Source organism: Bubalus bubalis, chromosome 10 (assembly GCF_019923935.1).
Source record: "Bubalus bubalis isolate 160015118507 breed Murrah chromosome 10, NDDB_SH_1, whole genome shotgun sequence".
Taxonomy (NCBI): Eukaryota; Metazoa; Chordata; class Mammalia; order Artiodactyla; family Bovidae; genus Bubalus; species Bubalus bubalis.
Window position 1 is genome coordinate 57,985,577 of NC_059166.1, and position 5,453 is coordinate 57,991,029.

Below are 5,453 nucleotides of genomic sequence, written 5' to 3' on the forward strand. Positions count from 1 at the left end.
AGAATTTCACAATCAAATAATTTTATCTCCAATGCTGACTTACCATTTCCTAATCCTGACTTACATTTTCACACACACAAATAAACATTTATGTACAACTGCATGTGTGAACATACACATACATACCACATTATAATACCTTAAAAAAGAAGACTATCAGTCTACATTTGCTATGTCTCTTCCCTGATAAACAATAAATGTGAGCCACACACAGCTTAGAACATTTCATAGACAAGCACCTTTATTTCTTCCTTTGGTGGATTGGTGAAATCCAACAGGACCCCATAGGGCTCCTGGCCGTGGAAGTCTTTCAAACAGTTGCTAATCAGGGAAGGGAAGGGATGTAGAGACAAGGGAAGAGCAGCCAAGAGATTACAATGCAGCCTTTGGGTCAGGTCTGGATTCTGCTTCCAGGGATACACAGTATCTTCAAGCTCTTTACAGAACTGAAGAAAGAAAGGTAGCACTAAGTCCTGTCTGACTCTTGCGATCCCAAGAACCATAGCCTGTCAGGCTCCTCTGTCCATGGGATTCTCCAGGCAAGAATGTTGGAGTGGCTTGCCATTTCCTTCTCCAGGGGATCTTCCCAACCCAGGAATTGAACCCAGGTCTCCCACATTGCAGGCAGATGCTTTATCAACTGAGCTAGTAGGAAGCCCAAAGGTGTGTTTCCTCCCCATCAGGGAATCGAACCCCGGTCTCCCGCATGGCAAGCAGGGATACTCACCACTATAGTAAGGAAGACAGCAGAACTAAAGCTCCCAACAAATGGAAGATGTTGCTCTTCAATAGAAGATCAGAGTTTGATAACCTTGAGAAGCTCATGAGGAGACCACCTGAGATCAGATTAAAGGAACCAGAGAAACTCAGTCAAGAGACCATGTGTGAAGTGTGAAGTCACTCAGTCGTGTCCGACTCTTTGCGACCCCGTGGAATATAGCCCACCAGGCTCCTCTGTCCATGGGATTCTTCAGGCAAGAATACTGTAGTGGGTTGCCATTTCCTTCTCCAGGAGATCTTCCCGACCCAGGGATCGAACCCAGGTCTCCCGCATTGCAGGCAGACGCTTTAACCTCTGAGCCACCAGGGAAGCCCAAAGGGTATTCTTAGTTCCCATACTGGGTGTCGAACCCGGGCTGCCTGGGTGAAAACCAGGAATCCTAATGGCTAGACCATATGAGACCAAATTAAAGAGGTGCAGGCCCTGCACTCTCCCTGATCCTTATCAGCAACCTCGCCATTGGACTACTGCTATACAACTCACCAAATCCTCCTGGGTTGGGACACAGTGTTTGAGGCGGGAGTCTGCCGTGTCATCCTTGCCGGGCAAAGCAATAAAATTACTTTTTTCTACTTCACTCAAAACTCTCTCTCCAAGATTCAGTTTGTCACTGGTGCACAAAGGCCAAGGTCTCAGCATCATTGGACCTCTCTGTGTTATTTCCTTTCGGGTACTGTACTTTGAATATAAAATGAGCTAACATGTAAAAGTGACTATCTGAGGGATACTGATTAAAGTTCCTCCCTCCCCACCTCTCTCACCCTTCCTTCTTTCTTCCCTTCTTTTCCTTCCTTCCACCAGTCAGGGGATGTATCTTCCTATACTGCACGTAGATCCAATATTAAGCTAAATCTGCTGTGGTTTCAAGTCCAAGGATCTTTCTGCTTCACAAACCTCTTGCTGTTACAATCCCAGAAAACCATATCTAATATTAAAAATCTTTCTGAATTTTGAATCTATCAGAATCATCATGTCATGGTGATAGGCTTTTGGAGAATTTAAGAGGTAATGCTAAATTCAACTTCTCTTTACTGAAACCAAGGAGGACATCCTGGGACCTTCCTGGGCACAAAAGCCTTTTCAGGTCCACCATTTATTTGCAGGATAAAGGCTTCAGTCTCCCAGATCTTCCCTGAGTTCCAAAAGGACATATTCAAACAGCTTCTAATCAGGAAAACAGGGAATGCCTAAACAAAGGAGGAACAATCAAGAAACCTTAGTGCAGCAATTAAAGCAGGATCCTGGTCTCTGCTCAAGGAATATACATAACAATATCTTTGAGCTCTTCTGCAGAAACAAGGCCCTCATGGTGGGTGGAGATGGTAGCTTCTGGCTGAGCACAAGATTCTTAGAGCACTGCACTATAACTATGACACCAACCAACAGCCTCACCATCAATCAATACACATTTAACTTTGGCCTCACTGTACATCAGGCACAGGAACTTGTGTTAGGTAACATTACCCTTGTCACCAATCACATCAGCATGTTTGCATAGCATTACATTATACAGTGGTTTTAGATCATCCTGTAATTTAAATGGATGATTCATATAATCTTCAAATTGGACAGATTATTTACATGGCAATAAAATAAAAGTCTTTGTTTTTCTCATAATTTAACACATATATGAAGTCTTTTTTTTTTTTCAAGATCTTTCCTACAAAAATTTGTTTGAAAAAAATGCTTTCTAAAGAAATGAGCATAATAAATTGTGTCCTTTGGAAATGTGTTTGTTTATACTTTTTTTTCTCAATTTCATAAAAATTTATTTATTTTTGGCTGTGCTTGGTCTTCACTGCTGCACATAAGTTTCTCACTGGGGTGGCTTCTCCTGCTACAGAGCATGGGCTCGAGGGTATGAGCTCAGTATCTGTGGTATACGAGCTTAGCTGCTATGCAGCATGTAGAATCTTCCAAGACTAGGGATGGAATCTGTGTCCCCTGCATTGGTGGGAGGATTCTATACCACTGGACCACCAGGCAAGTCCAGTTTATATTTTTTAAATGCCATAAATCCAGGGCTTTCCACTGGTTGGTTTAATACAGCCTTCCAAATGTGATTTCAACTCCAAAATGTATCCTTGCTTTGGTGATCCCTAAAAAAATCCTTATGTATAGTCACATGAATACAGCAACTATTTCTGTGGTATTTCTAAGTGAATTTACAATGTAATAGTGATAAAATTTTTCTTCAAATTACATTGAAAAAATTGGGACATAAAGTATGGTTGTAATACTGAAAACAAATGATCAAAATTATTTACATAAATGTATGTATTTAATATTAACTATGAGTCTTTTTCAAGACAATGGAACTGATCATAACAGTACACTCAAAAATGCTAAACAATTAGTTTGTGACCTTATAAAAAGCAGATTTGTGAAAGTCATGTTTGTCTAACTTTTAAGTGCAGTAGTTGTCCTTTGAGCTTCTCCAGTAAAGAATTGGTCTGCAAAGCAGGAGACTAGCCAGAGATGTGAGTTTAATCTCTGGGTTGGGAAAATCTCCTGAAGAAAGAAATGACAACCCCTTCCAGTATTCTTGCTAGAAATTCCCTTGGTCAGAGGAGCCTGGAGGGTTCATGGGTCACAAAAGAGTCAGAAACAACTGAAAGACTAAACAACAACAGCAAGTTGTCCTTCAATTGGAAGTGCCATAAGTTTTAAAGCAAAGGATATGATCCCATGGAATCTTTTTAGATGAAATCCTTCCTACTAGGATAACAAAATATCTCAGGACATCAATACCTCTAGCAACCAAGAATGTTTTGTTTGTATTTACAAATAGTAACACTCAACTCTTTCTACTACATTGCTAATCTTCAAAAGCCATACCAGAAAAGGGGGGCAATATTCCCTTAGAATATGCATGTTTAAATAGATAGAAGTTGTCTTAGAAAATGTTAAAAGTGTCTTTACACATTTTTAATTGAAAGTAATATTTAGTGATCTTTCACAAAATAAAAATTGACTTCCTTTAATAATCTTAAATAGTCATTACAATAATTACTCAGAAATTACAGACAGGAAATTGTAATAAACATCTGGGTGGAGACTTTGACATCTGCATAACAAGAGGTTTGTGAAGCAGAAAGAGCCTTGGACTTGAAGTCACAACCCTTCTGGTTTTCAGTTTTGAACTGGCTCCTCCATTTGTTTGCCAGCATGACCTTGATCAAGTTAGTTACTCATTTGATCCCATCTGATCTAATATGTGAGGAGACTATATTTTTAATGACTTTTTAACCTGATGGACATAAAGACAATAGAAAGTAAAATAACTACTGGGAGAGCAAAGGGTAAAAACAAAGCCATCTTGCTGAAATGAGTCCTACTTTTATGGGTTTGCTCCCTTTCCATCCTCAAACAGGAAAAATTCTTCCAATCAAAAATAATTTTTTTTATGGTGTCAACTCCTTATTTTATTTTATTTATTTTAATTGGAGACTAATTACTTTACAATATTGTATTGGTTTTCCCATACATTGACATGAATCAGCCATGGGTGTACATCTGTGCCCCACGCTGAACCCTCCTCTCACCTCCCTCCCCATCCACCCCTCTGGGTCATCCCAGTGCACCAGCCCTGAGCACCCCGTCTCATGCATCAAACCTGAATTGGCAATCTGTTTCACATATGATAATATACATGTTTCAGAGCTATTCTCTCAGATCATCCCACCCTCGCCTTCTCCCACAGAGTCCAAAAGACTGTTCTATGTATCTGTGTCTCTTTTGCTGTCTCAAACATAGGGTTATCATTACCATCTTTCTAAATTCCATATATATGTGTTAGTATATTGTATTGATGGTGATAGTAATAGTACTTGGCATGTAGAATTAGAGGTGAGGCGGAGCGTAAGATGATCAATTTACTATTTTACATTTCAGGGTGATGTAAGACTCAAGATGAATTTCTTCAGTCCTAGTTTAAGGTGGCCTTCACCTGTGTTATATTTTGAGAAAGAGGGCTTCCCAGGTGGCAGTAGTGGTAAAGAACCCACCTACCAATTCAGGAGACTAAAGAGACGTGAGTTCGATCCCTGGGTCAGGAAGATACCCTGGAGGAGGAAATGGCAGCCCACTCTAGTGTTCATGCCTGGAGAATCCCGTGGACAGAAGAACCTGGTGGACTACAGCCCATAAGGTCATAAAGAGTCAGACACGACTGAAGGGACTTAGCCTGCACGCAGCATATGCATATTAAAACAAAACATGCTACATGAGATATATACTGGAAGCCTTTGTATTTTTCTAGTTGAGAAATGAGACTGAGTCTTTGAGAGCAGAAATCCTAAGAAACATTTTACCATAAAATATTGGATCTCAAAGATTGGATTTGGACTACCATCAAGGTCTTAACTGTATCCCACTGAAAGAATATTACTATTTCTATTAACATTGCAATTACTGTCATTTTAAATTTCTTACATTCTTTATAGCATGTGTACTTGTGAAATAACTATTTCATCTTTTCACTTGTGACTTTAAAAAATATTTGAAAACAGAGGCAATTGAAAAAATAAAGGTACACTGGTAATACAACAAATTAAAGTGTTCCTACTATCACAGAACTTCAAAAAAAAAGTCTAAAATTTCATTAAACAAAGATGCAACAGCAATATATTCTAAGGAAGTTATTAAATTTAGTTTGTTTATTAAATATAAT

General features: G+C 39.2%; 1 long non-coding RNA gene across 1 annotated transcript; it reads right to left on the reverse strand.

Annotated features, from left to right (window-relative positions):
• Window positions 1–218: 218 nt before the first annotated feature.
• Window positions 219–839, reverse strand: LOC123327868. Its single transcript, XR_006542544.1, has 2 exons — window positions 728–839; window positions 219–446 (listed from the first exon to the last, which is right to left on the reverse strand). It is a non-coding gene; the product is annotated as an uncharacterized LOC123327868 (long non-coding RNA).
• Between the last annotated feature and the right edge of the window lie 4,614 nt (window positions 840–5,453).